Raw genomic sequence first — 16547 nt, 5'->3', positions numbered from 1 at the left:
CTTTCTCTGAGGCAAGCTATTGTCTCTGCTAGGCTCAAGTTGCGTGTTTTGACATTAAAGTGTTTCTCGGCCAGATCCAAAACCAATATTGTTATTCATTTCTTATTTGCACCAAAGTACTTATCCCAGTGGTGGCTAGATCTTTCCCAAATTCTCTTTACACCTTTTACCGTCCCCTGGGTGAAAAAATCAGTTTACTCCCAAGTAAAAATCATTTTAAAAAATGAAGCCAACACTGGAATTGAAGGTACAAGTACTACACTGCTGACTGTGAGTGCTTCTATCCCTTCTATTCCATCCCCTCAAACTGAAATCACCTGCTATTAAGATTGGAGATGCCCTCCTCCTTTAGGGGCAGCGTAAGTAACGTTCAGCCAGAAACTTCCTGACATTCTGCACAGATATCTTGTTCAGGACAAGCAGTCCAAGACTATCTCTAGTAGATCAGCAGTTCAAGGAAGCTATGCTGCCTCATTAGGGGAGCTCAGGTGTTCTTTCTCCTTATAGTCCCAGCCTCATTGCCTGAGACAGGGTGATTTAACCTTCTGTTATCCAGCAGGACTAGTTTTCCAACCCATCACATGCAGCTGTGCTGATCTTCATTATAAAAAGGCTTTTCTGAGCACTTCTTTATACTAACAAATAACAGTGGGAGAAGATTTTTCTATATTTAGTTGTGCAGTGTGGCACTGCTTCTTTTTTCTTACATCCTGACCTATCATTATTTATTTGTATTTAAAAAGCAGACAAATTAATTGCCTGTCTTCTTCTTGGCTATTTGCTAAAATCTCTGAGTATGTATTGTATAGGGCTGGTGTACATTTGCTTTAGCTAAAAATAGGATTCCTATGTTAGCATCTATTGTATTGTCCCCAGTGAATGGAGGTTGTCTCCATAGAACTATTCCAATTCAATTTCGTCTTCTTTCCTCATATGTGTAAGAGAAAGGAAATTCCTAATTTTGTTTCAGGATAAATTTTCATATGGAGTTTTTCTTATTTAGATTAGCAAAAGGGCCTATCAAAGCGCTAGGTCACAGGTGCCTTGTTACAAGTTCTAAAAAACCAAGACTACGCTTTCTCATTGTTAGTGGAGACATTTCCTGTCAGAACAATGGAAACTACATCTGCGTAGCTGAGTGTCTGTGCTCCCTGTGACAGTTTGGATGATAGGTCTGTGGCCAATTACCTCTCTTTTATAACTGGCATAGAACATTTGCTTTTAACGACTCTCTGCCAGCAATCCCACATGGGGCTGCAGCATGGAAAATCCCAAGGGAAGGACAGGAACAAAGAAGAGGTGTCGCTTATTTAAAAAGTGACATATTCTCTAGCAAGGGCAGCCATTTCATTACCAGAACCAGAGGAGTCAACAGGAGGAGTGGAGGCAGGAGGGACCTGGCCTCCCTGAAGGACCTGGACCAAGCCCCAAGATTCACAAAATGGGGACGCAAGATTCCCAAGACTAAGTGGGGATTGTGTTCAGGAGTCTGTTGTTTTGCCTAAGTCTATAACTGGTGCTTTCTAAGAGTAAAGCATGAATCTGTTTAAGAAGTTCCTTTGCAAAGCCTGTGTTCCTCGCTTTAATGGTCATGTGGTTCCCAAAGAGTTAGACTATACACCGGAGTGTACTCGAGGGTGGAATGCTGAAGGGAGAATGCATAAACTATTGCGGGGACTCAGAAGGGCTGAGACACTACTTCAAGGGCAGTTGGCTGCATGGCAGGGGCCTACCACCAAAACACGAGGCCTAGCGCGTGTGCTGAGTAACTCAGAGTTAGGAGCAGCAATCAGGGGCCATCCAGGCCTGGGGAGTTTAGGAGGACATGGCTCCAACGGTTAGATCTGACACAACAGACTGGTGACCACCCACAAGGAGAGACCCACCCAGCCTATTACACCCACATTTTCAACCCATTTTTGATCAGAAGTCTGTGGTTTCCATCCTTGTATGAGTAACATTACTAGACTTCGACTTTGGCTGCTTCAGTGCCTGCTGCCACCTATTCCAGTGTGTATGCGTACATCTATAACCCACCATGGCACTTGAATGTCCTAAACCTGTCAGGCTGCAGTTTGTTTTTGGAGGGGTTTCCCGGCCGATTAAAGCAGATTGAAGGGAATGTGGGTGATGACAGTGCAGTGGGCACTGCCAAAGCCCATTGTTAATACTTGACTCTTATTTAGCAGCTTTTCATCCACACATCTCAAAGCACTTCACAAAGGAAAGCAAGGACCGTAATCCCTGCTACAGTTGGGGAAATTGAGGCACCAGGAGGGGAAGCGACTTGCCTAAAGTCACACAGCAGATCAGTGGCAGAGCCGGGAATGAAACCCAAGTCTCCTCAGTCTCCTCTTCATCCACAGGAGGATGAAGACCCTTCACTAGGGAAAAAGGGAGCCTAGAATGTCTGTCACAAGAGTCTGAGTACATTACTGTTATGCACGCCAGGGTTGGGATCTGCTGCCATCGAGACAATATATATGCAGCGTATACATGGAACTGATTGACTATAATATCTCCCAAACTGACCCTTGAACTGTCAATGGGAAGCTTTTCTTAACAAATGTTATAACCAGGTATTTATAGGATAGAGTCTGAGGTGTCACTTTAGAGATCAACCAAACAATGTGTTTCCAAAACTCTGCAAGGACATTATCATCATGCTCCATAAACAACTGTTCATGGCCTGACTTTCCATTTCTCACCTCCCCCAAACTACACAAATGGTCCTTACCTCTCTTAGACATCACACCAGTAGGCATCTGGATTTTTTCCACTTTAAAATATACTAAGTATATATGACACTCCTCTGTCTGCACCTCCAAGCACATCTTGTCTATATCTAACATCAGCTCTCCAAGGAAGGGACTGTCTTAACATGTGTCTTGTACATACGTGCTTAACAGATAGTGGATCCTCTATCAGCAAATGGTGTACAGGATATCAAATAACCTGTGGTTTAAAAAGGGCTAGTTATTACTTATTTACACTCTAGTCTTATCAGTGAGACATTACTGAGCACTGATGAAGTGTGACTAACACAGCTGGTACAAGTACACCTCTTGATGACTTGGGAGAAGGAAACATACTTTGGTTTACCTGATACAGCTGCTCCTTGCAGGCCACAAGGTTCCCAGTTGCAGAAAATGTTGGATATACTCACAAGTCCCTCCACCAGCTGCAGGACTCTGCTAATTAGTTAAGTCTACAGAATGAGGTCATTATTGCTGCTCTAGCTCCTTTAAACTGGTGGTGAAATGTTGTAGAGTAGGGTGGACTGCCCTTTTAAAGGCATGAGGAGAGCCTGGGGGCAGTAAACCCTGGCCTAAGGAGAGGCCTAGAAGGCATGTGTTGGGAATCAGTGGGTCCAGCTAAGCAGCAGCAAATGATTGGCTTGGATTCCCAGCTGGAAGACATCAGTGAGCACCCAGCCCCATAAGAAAGAAATACCTCTGTAAGTGTTAGAAGGTTGTAAGAGGGCAGGCAGGTCCAATGACACCCTTGAGATTAAGGAGGGTTATGAGCTACTGAGGTGTAGAGGACCCAGCAGTATCATTCCAGGTCAGGACACTCACTTTTTGGGGAGGGAGGCTTTTATGTAGCAGAAGAATAAAGAGCTTGTATTGAAGGCTAAATGGAGGTAGGTGTGGCTAACTGTTGTGTTCCCCCCACAGACCTGCTAGCCTATGGGTACCATCCACAGCAGCAGTTCTAGGGAGGCGGGATTCCCCCAGTGCAAGACCTGCTAATGATAAGTGTAAGGCTATTCTCTGAGGACTACCTTTCAAGCTCTGACATGAGGGGTGCTGTAATAATTGGGCCTATAAATTTACCCTAATTGTGAGCTCCATTACGAAAAGCAAGTGAAGCTCATAAAATGCCAAAATACCCTAAAAAGATATCTTCTGGTGGGAAAAACTGCAAAAAGAAAACAAAAAAGTAGGTTAGTGCAAACAAAAATACTATTGATCTAATGGCCAGTTCACCTTGAGTGGTCTCTTGAAATATATCAGGGGTGGCCAACCTGAGCCTGACAAGGAGCCAGAATTTACCAATGTATGTTGCCAAAGAGCCACAGTAAGACGTCAGCAGCCCCTCATCAGCTGCACCCCTCCGCTCCCAGCGCCTCCTACCAGCTGGCAGCCATGCCAATCGGCATCTCCCCCTCCCTCCCACACAGCTGTTTCATGGCATGCAGGAGGCTCTGTGTGGGGAGGGGGAGGAGTGCGGGCATGGCAGGCTCAGAGGAGGGGGTGAAGTGGGGGCAGGGCCTGTGGCAGAGCCAGGGTTTGAGCAGTGAGCACCTCCCGGCACATTGGAAAGTTGGCCCCTGTAGCTCCAGCCCAGCATCCGTACCTATGCCTTCCACATGCATTTGGAGAATAAAGCCTTAAATATTGCATTTCACAAAATGTTAAATGAAAAATTAATTCACCTTGGCTTTGATCAGAACAAGGGCATAAATCCGTAGATTTTAAGGCCAAAAGGGACCATTAGATCATCCAGTCTGAGCTCCTGTGTATCACAGGCCATAGAATTACATCCATTTACACCAGTATTGGACTTGGCTGAAGCATATCTTCTAGGAAGGATCCAGTCTTGATCTAATGACTTCAGGAGATGGAGAATCTACCATTTCATTTCCCTTGACTGGAAGTGGATTGGAAACTATATTCTGGACCTCCAAAAAGCATAATGGAAAATGACAAAGTGTCAATGTGGCAAGAGGTGTCTGGCGGAGCCTTACCAGGATCAATTTTAGATGTAGGTTAAAAATTTTCTAAAGTGCCTAAGGAACTTATGCACCTAAGGGTATATCGACAGTACAAATGCTACAGCTGCATCAGCCCACTGCAGAATTAGTGCACATTAAGAAACAGTTTTATTGTGTGCTCCCCTTCAGTAAAAAAACTGATTCTCCCCCTACCCCCCCCCCCACCCCGCACAGTTCTGCATGGATTTGTTCCAGCTGCTTGATAGTTTGTCTACCAGCGAACTTGACTAAAAATGTGAGCGTTTCAAAACTCATTAGAGGATTTAGCCATGCAGCTCCCATTCATTCAAGGGATGGTGTATGGCTAAATTCCCTCAGCAGCTTTGGAACATCTCACCCTGAAGTCTTCCTTTATCCCATGTCACAGGCTTTTGGAGGTTGCATTTCTATTCAGGCTCAGTAAATAAAATGGCTAGAATTTTTATTACAACAGTGCCTGGGGGGCCAATGCAGAATGGCGGTTGTGTTAGATGCTGTACAACCACAGAGTAAGATGTGGTTTCCTGCCCCAGGAGCTTACAGTCTAACCAGATATTGGCTAAAGGCTAGGGTTATAACAGTGGGATGGTCTGCAAGTGATATGTTAGTGCCACAACTTTGGTTGTTCCTGTCATTTTAGACATTTAAATCTTTCAGGGGAGCTTTGTTAGGAGGGGATTAGCTAATTGGAAAGGCAAAAGGAGGGAGAAGTTTGGAGCCAACAGCACAGGGGAGAGAATATTCAGAGTGAAAGCTGCAGAAAAGTAGGGTGATCAGATGTCCCATTTTTAAAGGGACAGTCCAGTTTTTTGGGACTTTTTCTTATATAGGCGCCTATTACCTACCCCCCGCCCCCGGGTCCCATTTTTTCACAGTTGCTATCTGGTAACCCTACAGAAGAGGGTCTGACAACACCACTAGTGTCCATCAGTCTCTGCTTAAACTGCTTCTACAGCTGCTCTGCTAGCTTTAGTCTCTGGCTGGTTCCACCCTGCAGATTCTTTCCCGTAGGTCACACGGCTGGAGGGAGAGAGGTAGGTGCCACACTAGTGGCCCCAGATATTGTAAATAGGTTTCATTTTGGTACAAAGTCGCACCCACTGACTCTCACTGATTTAAATGAGAGCGGAATGGGACACACATTTATGCTTTCCACACCAGGGTTCCTTGATGGGCCCAGCACGGTTGCCTATTACACAGAGACTCCCAAACAGCACCTGTTCCCATTTTGTCTAGGAGCTCTTGAAAAAGAGTTAATTTCTAGCCACTGTGGAGGAGGAGGAGGAGGTTTTGCCACCAGCTGTGCCTGACTAATTCAAACAAAAACCAATCCTCTTTGCAGTTGTGGCAAACAGTGCTGACTCAGCCAATGACTCAGAGATGGGAGGAGTGGATACAGCAGACTGCTAGCAGATGTGCCTCAGGTCTCATTATCTGAGCTAGTTATGTAGGAGGAGGGCTGTTATTAGTGCTACAGAACCTCTCATTCCTTCCTGCAGCTTCTGTTGGGGTTCCCCTCACCATGCAGGTGCTGCTGACTAACTAGCATAACCCTTCTGCCAGGTGGGGTAGGTAGAAAAACAGGACTGGCTCGAGCCCCCACAAGTAACTGGGGAAACCTGAACCCTTGGGCATCTTTAAGAGGCACTGCTTCACCACTCACAGGAAGAGTCTGTGTCTAACAAATACACTTCTATTAAAAGAAGAAAACAGCATTAATTTGGGGAAACGCTGTAACAAGGACTTGAAAGTACACAACCTATCAGTAAAATACCTGCACCATAGTATCTTGGGCATTGCAAAGAAGGGTTCCACTTAAGACAGGGAGAGTTCCATGAAGCTGTATCTTGTGGAAGCAACAATGGAGTGCATTGCTGTTGAGGTGCGTGGGCCTTTGCCCAAGACAAAGGTTGCCAATCAATATTGGCTAATAGCTAGGGCCTAAATTACAAAATGGCTGAGGCTTACTCAGTAAGGAACTAAGAGGCCATAGCAGCAGTTCTTCACTAGATTTGGGGGAGGTGAGTTACACACAGCTCAGATGAGAAACTTTGAATTCAAAGTGTTTCAGCAGGTTTGTGAGATTCTAGGGATCCACACCACCCTACACACCCACAGTCTGATGTGGTGATGGAAAGATTTAATCAGACTCCAGGGATTCAGCCAGCTACCTTTTTAGAACAGCACCAAAGGGAATGGGACTGACATATCCCAGTCCTTTTGATGATTTATAGAACAGTAGTCAGAGTACAAAGTGTACTCCAGCAGTCCTCTGGTTTGGACATCAGCTTTGTGTGGGATGGGTTGTTTATGGTGTCACCATTTTAGGCTCCAGCAAGGTCATGAGTGAAGCTGAGATGGTAGGGAAGGGGGGTTATGGATTGGGCTAAATGTCATTGAAACTGGGGGGTGTAACCACCTCCCTTCATTTAAAATAGTTGTAAGAAACAGTTAAGCTCCTCTATATAACCAGGTAGTTAAAACAATAGCACCTCCACCCCAAAGATGGGCACATGTAATCACCCAAAACAAAGGCATGTGCCAGGCAGAGGGGCTTCACTAGCTCTTGTGAAGGTGTGTCAGTGAGAGAGAGGCAGAAAAACCAGAGAAGCAGCAGAAAACCAAGAACCCAGTCAGCACAAGTGCTGGGAATGTGGCCCTGAAAATGCCTGGAGAGTGAGCTTCTGGGCAAAGTAGTGGCTGGAAAGGGTCTTGGAACTACGACCAACAAAACGGTCTTCTTGTTTGATGCCTGCTGTGTTCAGAGTAACAGGCCTTTACATATATTTGTTGTAATAAACAGGATAGCATCAAAGAAATACCTGACTCAGTCACCAATATCTCCACAAGACCCTACATTTTTGGCTAACCACTTGGGTCAAAAGGGCAACATTTTAGGGCCACATCACCACAGCCATGGTAGGTAGGTGATTAGTCAAACAGCTGGTAGCACAGCCATCTTGTCCCATCAGACAATTGTGACAGAATTAGCTTCAGCACTTGTATCATCAGGACAGGTTCTGGGCTTTTTGAACGATCAAAATTCTGTAGTTAGCCTTCCACAGGAGTGGCAGCACCCACCAGACACAGATGTTTCGCTTCATAGCCAAGCTTTCATTTTATTGTATCAGATAATACTGTATGTACAGGTGTCTATTTATGACTCTTCTACAGATGTGTGATTCATGGTGCACAATGATTTCCTATAAACAGAGTACCAACACTGACAATAGGGGCCTAATTGAGCCTTACTTATATCAGGAACTGCATCTGATACAGAAGTTAGCCATAGAAGGTTGTTTATCTAAACAGAGATCAGCAGCTGATTTCCACCTGAGACAGTATGTCAAGATGTAATATAAGAGTAGCTCTGAGGATTGAAAGCAGCTATTTAGGGTCACACAAGCGTATATAACTAGGAGAAATGGGATGATACTAAGCATGGAACACTCTGCTCTGCATCGAGCATGAATTAGGTGACCTAATGAGTCTTTTCTAAAACTGAGTGAAAAATGAGATTTCTATCCCCAAGGAAATTCCAACATTTCAGTATTTATTTTCACACCAAATTGGAATAGAAAGTTGAAATTTTGAATTATATGGAGATTCTGAAAAAAAAATAGATTCAGAAATTTGTTTAGACATTTTCAATTGAAACTGAACATTTTGACATTCCCAACATCAAAATGTTTAGTTCTGGTTTATTAACCTGACTTGAAATGCTTTGTTTTGAGTCAGTTCAACACTAATCTGCATTCCACATAGTGTGCATTGCCTTGTGGGAGTTGTAGTTTGGGAGCCTGATGCCCCCATTACCCACAATAGGCCAGATTATTTGGCTAGTCTACAATGTAATGCACCCTGAGTCATGTAACTCCCATGATGCACTATTCATTTTAGCCTGAGAAAAATCTACAGTGCATTAGGGGAGATGTAGTGCTCCAGGGAGTCCAGTCCATAGGAGAGAATGGGGGCCCAAATTACAGCTCTCTTAAGGCAATGCGTTGATAGTGGAATACAGTTTGATGTTTTGTTGAACTGATTAAAAATAAAATCTTTTGGCTAGTTCAAAAAAATTCCAATTTGGGTTGAACAGACCTGAAATTAAATATTTTCTGACAATTTTCGAGACAGAAAAATGGAAAAACATCAGCAAAAAAGTCAAAAATTTCCTGTGCAAAACTTTGATGTTGTGGAATATGTTGTGCATTTTCGTTTGGAACTCATTCATATGGAAAATTCCCAACTGGCTCTCATGGTTTCTGCTCTAATTTCTAAAATTCCAGGGCAGGAAATTTAAAATGAGCATATGGAGGGAACAGATTTGGGAGGAATGCTCTGCCTCACAGGAGAAAGCCAGCCAAGAGAGAGCAGACCAAGCTGTGACCAAGCAGTATCAGGGGGCAGTTAACAAAAGATATCGGGTTTATGGAAGTTGGGGTTGCAGATCAAAAGTTATATATCTAGCACTTAAACGAGGCAAAATGGCCTACAGGTGGTGCATAAGAAAAGGTTACTGAAGAGGGGAATTATTTACCGATAACCAGCTGAAAGCCTCCTTTTCCCACCCACATTCCTCAGAGATTACAGGCAATCCAGCAGTGGGCTGGCTTTCCTGTCAGATGAAAAAAAGTGCAATTTACAGCTGAGACAGGCCTGGCACTTGTGTTACGGGGGGGGGGGGGGGTGCTGCTGTCCAGAGGCAGGGTGCTGGCACAATTTTTATAGTGGGTGGGCTGATGAGGGAAATCACATATTTGGTGTTTGTTATAACTACTTCAAGATGGGGGGGAGGGGTGCAGCAGCACCCCAGGAACCCTAGTTCCAGCCCCACTTCCCGGAGGCACAAGGGGCCTGGCTGGAGTCTGGGCTGCAGGACCCACCCACTAGGAGCCTGACCACCAGAGAAGAGGACGGGGTGCTGGAACAATGTGTATAGTAGGGGTGCTGAGAGCCACTGAACAAACTGTACCCCCTATATATTATGGAAACCACTTCAAGCCACGGGGTGCGGCAGGCCCCCCAGCACTGCTAGTTCGAGCACCTATGGAAGATTATTCTTTAAACACCTGGCAACCCCTTTACAGCTGGTTTGGGCAAGGGTTAAGCATGCAGCACAGAATTGGAAAAGAGACTTGTGCAGGAAAGAGGGAGGAACCAGGGTCTTCCAGAACTTGGATAATGGTCGCTGCCTGTCTCTGAGGGGGAAAATGACCTGTTGAGGGAAGGGCTCCTCCTCTTAGAAACAGCCAAAAGGAGGTAAAATATTGCTATAGCCACCAACTCAGTTCTTGTAAAAATATACACAAATAGAAGGCATTCATGCTGAACATCAAACTTCTAGAGGGATTTGGCCAAGGCCGGCTCTTACTCCAAACAGCCAGGGGTCACTACTGCTGGAAAATATAAACCAAGGCTCTCCCTTTTTGCACTGGGTTGATGGGTGAAATTTGGCAGACATCTTGTACATAGCCTTTTCCTACAGGCACCTCGGCATTTCCAGCTAAGCTCCCTCTGTTCCTTGTAATGTCTTCTCCAATACTTTACTCATGCAAGCTTCAATGGCCCCCCCCCACCCCAAACCCACTTCCCAGTTTCTCCAGCAATGACCTACAACCTCATCAAATCTACGTTAATACAAATAAAAGCAAGCCCAAGATCAAAGGGAATCAAGAGGATGCTTCTTTTGTCCTGTGTCTAGCAGTGTCATGGCTAACCTAAGTTGTAAGCTCCCTGCGGGGAGACCTGATTCTGTGCTCTCACCAGGGGAGAATTTGAGTAACTCCATTAAGGGCAATGGGAACTGCATATTTCTGAAATACTAGCCTCTTACATAGATTGGGGGGGGGGAGGGCTGTCATGTGCAGTGCCTGTGCTGGAGGAATCCTTCCCCAGCTTGAACCAGAGCTTTTGTGGCCCCTTTATGCAGCTCTGGCCCTCTTCTCCCGCGTAAAAAGGCCAGACCAGGGGTGATAATCTTACCTATGTGTGGAGAACAAGAGAGCTGTGGAGTTTTTTTTTTTTCAAAAATAAATAGCACATGCCCCTCAGGTTACCTGTGCGATATTTTCTGCTGGCTGAACAGCTAGAGTTAAATCAAAGGTTTCAGAGTAGCAGCTATGTTAGTCTGTATTTGCAAAAAGAACAGGAGTACTTGGGGCACCTTAGAGACAAACAAATTTATTAGAGCATAAGCTTTCGTGAGCTACAGCTCACTTCATCGATGAAGCGAGCTATAGCTCACGAAAGCTTATGCTCTAATAAATTTGTTAGTTTTTAAGGTGCCACAAGTACTCCTGTTCTTTTTAGTTAAATCAAAGGGGCTGTTAAAAGGAATCAAGCAGGAAAGGCAAAACAATGATGCAGATAAGAGTCCTTAAGGAAACAATAGGGAAGCGGTTTATTGGGGAATACCCCCTACCTGACTCTATCCAGGTTGAGAACAGTTTACTCTTCCCAAGCGTAACCCTAATGCCAAAGGGAATCTGAAACCGTGGAGATGCTGGCCCCAGGAATGAGCAGGGACAGCCTGGGAGTGTCAGTGTCAGGCAGTGCAAGGTGACACAGAGACAGAGGTATGCTGAGAGCATGCCAGCCTGCGAGAGATGAAATGTACCAAAGCTTGATTAAGGAGAAAAATATGTATATAGATTGCTCTTGTTTTTACCCTTGCTTGGCTATGCTATGTACCTGGGGGTGAAAGAACGTTTTGTTTTTAAGACACTTTGTTTTGTTGCAAACTTATGGTCACAGGCTCCTGAAGGGAACCCCTTAGGATTGCCAGACCCAGTTGGGCCTCTCAGGTTGCCACAATTTTTTTTAAAGGGGGACGTATGGGCCAGAGATTGAGACTCAGTTTCAGAACCTTGTAGCCCCACCCAGAGTAAGGTGCTAGCAGCCAGGCCTGTAACCTGAGGGGTGCACTCAAGAGGGACAAACGGGGGTTTGGGGGGTTGTCTAGGGCACAGCTTGTCTGGTAACCATGGCACAATGGATTTCCAGTCCTAACTTTAGGCTCCTGCTTAGTAAACTCCTGGTCTCTGTTAAGCACATAGACACCCACTACATTATTTATGCTGCTGCTAATAAAAGGGTACTAAAACTTTAAAGCCAGCTCTGTCACATTCTGGAAGCAGAAGTACTGTAATATGGTACAGTCTCAGTCACTGATAAAGACTAGGGCTGATTCTGAGTTCAGCTGTGCAGCTTGTCCCCAGACCACCTGATTAGATCCTTGGCAACACACACAGGTGGGACTAAGATCAGAATCCAGCCAAAAGTCTGAGGAACCACAACAGGAATTTTCAGAGGGGCCTTAGATAGTTAGATGCCTAATTCCCTTGGGCTACCTTGAAAATCCCAGCCCCCCAAAGTAATTAATAAATAAAAATCAGAGAGGAAGAGAGTATGTTATATCAAGTCAACAATCAATAATAAAACCCAGGTTATTGTTCTGTGTGGAAAAAAAAGGACAGGAATTAGTTCTGGCAAACTGGACCTCTTTTACAATAGTAAAACTTACATACTACAATAATGCTGAATGAATCACAGCTATCTGGAGATTGTGTATTGTTCAGGACATTTTCCTTCTGTTATTAGTCATCTCTCAAAAAGAAATTGTTCTCAGCTCACTGGGAGTTAACGTGACAGTATTACACGCAGCATAACCACACAATCTGTAGGAGGATTAGACTGCGAACAAATAAAATACCTCACGCATTGGAAATGTCAGGGGTGGGGGCACTGCTTTTGTAACAAGGTTCCCTGCAGAGTTGCACAATGAAATGTAAGTGGAGTTAATAGCATTAGAGAGAGGCTGATTCCCTATTTATTCCATTCAGATCTGTGCTGGAACATCAGCTGAGATCCTTTTTTGTTTCCCAGGGTGCAGCTCACAGCATTAACAAAGGTGTATTTCAAACTAGAAGCTCACTGAGGCTGGAATAGTCTGGTGCTTTAGTCAAACACAAGTTACTGGGATCAATACAGGGGTGACTGGATGAAATTCTATGGCTTGGGTTAGGCAGGAGGTCAGACAAGATGACCATAAAATAGGAAACCCATCCCCAGTTCAGTTCCAGCCCATAGTTCAGAGTGACTGGAAGCAGTAACCATCTCTAAGTGAAGGGAGCTAGTTGCCTCAGCAAATCTCATTATGACTGTCACTAACTAGCACTTTGGCTAGCATCTGCACAGAGAAACCAAGGATTAAGTAGAGCTGGAGAATGAACTCTCCTCTCATCCTGCCAGAAGATCCTTTCAGCTCAGAGGGAGAGAGGCATGCTGGCAGGAGAGAGTAGGGAAGCTTGCGTGGATACTGCACACACAATAATTATTCTGCAAATAAACAGCATCTTTCACTATGGAAAAGTGGAAGGGAATGAGCATGTCATTTCATGGTAGTGATTAACTGTTTCTTCCCCATGCTCAGACCCTGTGTTAACTCACATTAAGCAGCAGCAATTTTCCCTTCTAGGTAAGAGAAAACAAATTGCCAGCCTGACCTTGTTCACATACAAAAGATGAGTCCATATGGAGTAGACTGCATGTCAACTTGTACATCATGCTTGGGGCTCTATGGGAGGTTCAGCAGGCACATTTGCATCCAACCACGGAAAAGAGCACTTTGTTCTCTCATAGGAGCTATGCTATTCACATGCATCCGATGAAGTGGGTTTTAGCCCACAAAAGCTTATGCCCACATAAATGTGTTAGTCTCTAAGGTGCCACAAGGACTCCTAGTTTTTTATACATTCACCTGACATTCATTCCGTGGGAGTAGACATTACCTCTCATTCCAGGAAGCTTAGAAACCAAACCACCAAATAGCTAATAGTGTGTGATCTTAGAGCCTGAAGAGGAGGGGAAATCTGGCTAAAGTGCCCAAGTTCAGACTGGTTTCAGAGTAGCAGCCGTGTTATAAAATTTGTTAGTCTCTAAGGTGCCACAAATACGCCTTTACTTTTTGCAAGTTCAGAAATAAGGCACAATTTAATTTATTTATTTATTTTTAAAACAGTGATGGTAATTAACCACTGAAACAACTTACCAAGGGTCCAGTGGATTCTCCTTCCCTAGCGATTTTTAAATAAAGAAAGATTGGGGATTTTTTAAAAAAAATGCACGGTCTAATTCAAACAGGAATTCAGGGAAGTCTTATGACCTGCGTTATACAAAGAGAGGAGACTGGATGATCACAGTAGTCCCTTTTAGCCTTATAATCTATACTACACAAGGCCTACTGGCCATACTGACATCATGAGGAACAGGCAGGGAAAGGCCCTAGCTCTATTCTTGATCTGAACACTAAAAGGGAAGAGACGCGCTCTCTCACGCACACACAGTTACAAAATAAACTGATCTGCACATGGATCTCCAGACATTTGTAAATTATAGAGGTAAACAAAGATTTATGGGAGAAACTTACCTCCATATTCCAGCAGATGGCAGCAAATAACTGCCACAAATTGGTGAATCACTCAAGCTACAGTTGGGAGGGTGGGCAGGGGGGAGAGGGAGGAAGAGAGATGTGTGCAACTAGCTCCAGGCTGTGAATTTTAAGAACCCAATGTTTTTGAAGTATAAACACCCCTGGAAGCTCAGCTTTAGGGAACACAGTCCATGTTAAAGGGGGACCCGTACCTCAAATCAAGTTGGAAGCTAACAAACCCAATCCTACAAACACTTTCACATGCACAGAGGCCCACAGACGTCAATGGAGCTACTCACATACCTAAAGTTAAGCAGATGCATAAGTGTTTGCAAGATCAAGGCCGACAATACAAATTACCAAAGGCATGATGGTCCCTTTGGTTTCCTGCCTAGCCTACTGTAGCCCGGCAGTGTATCTCTGAGGCAGACTCACACAGGCACAGTGTCCTGGACACTTTACTGACATAAGCAAGTCTTATTTTTTCTAGGTGGATTATAGTATGAACATATTCTGAACAAAAAAGGATAAAAACTTTCACAAGACCCAAAAGACTACTGTTGATTCTGTAATTCTTACTTAGTTTGACACAAAAGTTATGCTTTAAAATGGCAATATGTAATAAAGGTGTAGATTATTTTTTTAAAAAATCAGAGAAGCATTTATATTCTGACGTACCTAAATATTTATAGAATAAGCTATTTGTAATGTAAACCAAAAAACAGAAATGGTCCTGAACTAGGCATTAAGACTAAGGAATAAATCTGAATTTTGGATTTAATGCCAAGAACACCTACAGCAGAGGAAAAAGAGTTCTAGGCTCACAGTTCATTTAATAAGATTTTCATATGGTTAAGATATTTGCGAATCTATAGATTCCTAAACATGTGGGGTTCACTAGCTGAGCAAATTCCTGACAGTCATAATGAGATTTGCTGAGGCAACTAGCTCCCTTCACTTAGGATACTGAATAGCCAATAGAGATATTATAGAATATTCGACACCTATCCCAGAAAATAAGTAGTAAAAAAGGATCCACGTACCTAATACTCCTGCTCTGCCCACCCACAAAAAATAAAGCTACCACATTAAAGAAAGTTAACAAATGTTAGGCCAACTTGTCTTCTCCTGCTTTAAAACCAGCAGGAAGAGGCTTTGGGCTGGAAATCTCTGCAGAAGTCCCCTCAGAGATCCTTCCATGGTTAGGGGTTTGTCCACCATCATGGAAAAATCTGCAGGGCCCCCACCCCGAAAGCTGGCTGTTTCCACCCAGTATCTCGAGGCACCAACAGCGGGTGTCCAAATCCCTGAGTATGTGGGGGGACCCTAAGCTGTAGTATCTTTGGCAGGTGTTTCTATGGGCTGAGGGGTGGAATAATGGACAAGGGATTATCCAATGCCCCTGCTCAGAGAAGACCAATTATAAACACTGATCATTTATAAAGTGAGCTGTTTAAGATGTAGCTCCTCATGGAAATTGTTGAGGAACCCTGTATCTTGTATTTCAGTTCAGGTTTGTCTTAAAGATGATGGCATAGCAGTTACTCCTAGGCCTCCTTGCGAGCAGGTTACAAACTTCTGTTGGCCGGCCAGCCTAGTGGTTTGAGCTGAACTGAAGTTTCTCCCCACTTCTCATCCTAAATCACACACACACACACACAAAAAAGTTTGGAGACTTTTACTTTGATTTAAAAAGGAAAGAGGAAGACTTGGTGATTGATGAGACACTACCAGGTCAAATTTGGCTCAAAATTTTAAAAGTGGTGTAAAGATCTTTTTTCAAACCCCAAAACCAATCTGAAGGTCACATTTTCTTTACAATGGATGCTTTAAAAAAATAATAATAATCATAATTCCCCATTAATGTTGTAAACCTGAGCACTGTTACGCTAGTGTGGAAGAGACATGGGTCTTGTGCAGTAGTTTTCAACCTGTGGTCCGCTGACCCCTGGGGATCCGCAGACTGTGTCTAAGATCTCCAATGGGGTCCACACTTCCATTAGGAATTTTTTAGAGGTCTGCAAATGAACAAAAGGTTGAAAGCCATTGGTCTAGTGCATGAAAAACTGAAAGTGAAACTGATACATAAAAAAACGTGTGATAAAACTTTGCAGTACCATAGTTGTTGTTTTTCTGCTGACCATTTCAAAGCAATCCACAAAGCTGGGTAAATTTACTTCCCTGTGCCTCAGTTTCTAACCCAATAAAACAGAGCTAAGTGACATGCCCAGGGTCACAGAACAAGTCAGTAGTACAGTCAGGAAAAAAACCCAGGCTTCTTAGTTGTTCTGTCCATTAGAGACCTTGCTTTCCCAGTTAATGAATCCAACTAGTTTATTTTCATTGTCCATGCTGGGAGAA

The sequence above is a fragment of the Natator depressus genome, chromosome 8 (assembly GCF_965152275.1).
Source record: "Natator depressus isolate rNatDep1 chromosome 8, rNatDep2.hap1, whole genome shotgun sequence".
Classification (NCBI taxonomy): Eukaryota; Metazoa; Chordata; order Testudines; family Cheloniidae; genus Natator; species Natator depressus.
The sequence above is the reverse complement of the archived record's forward strand: the minus strand, read 5'-3'. Positions refer to the sequence as shown.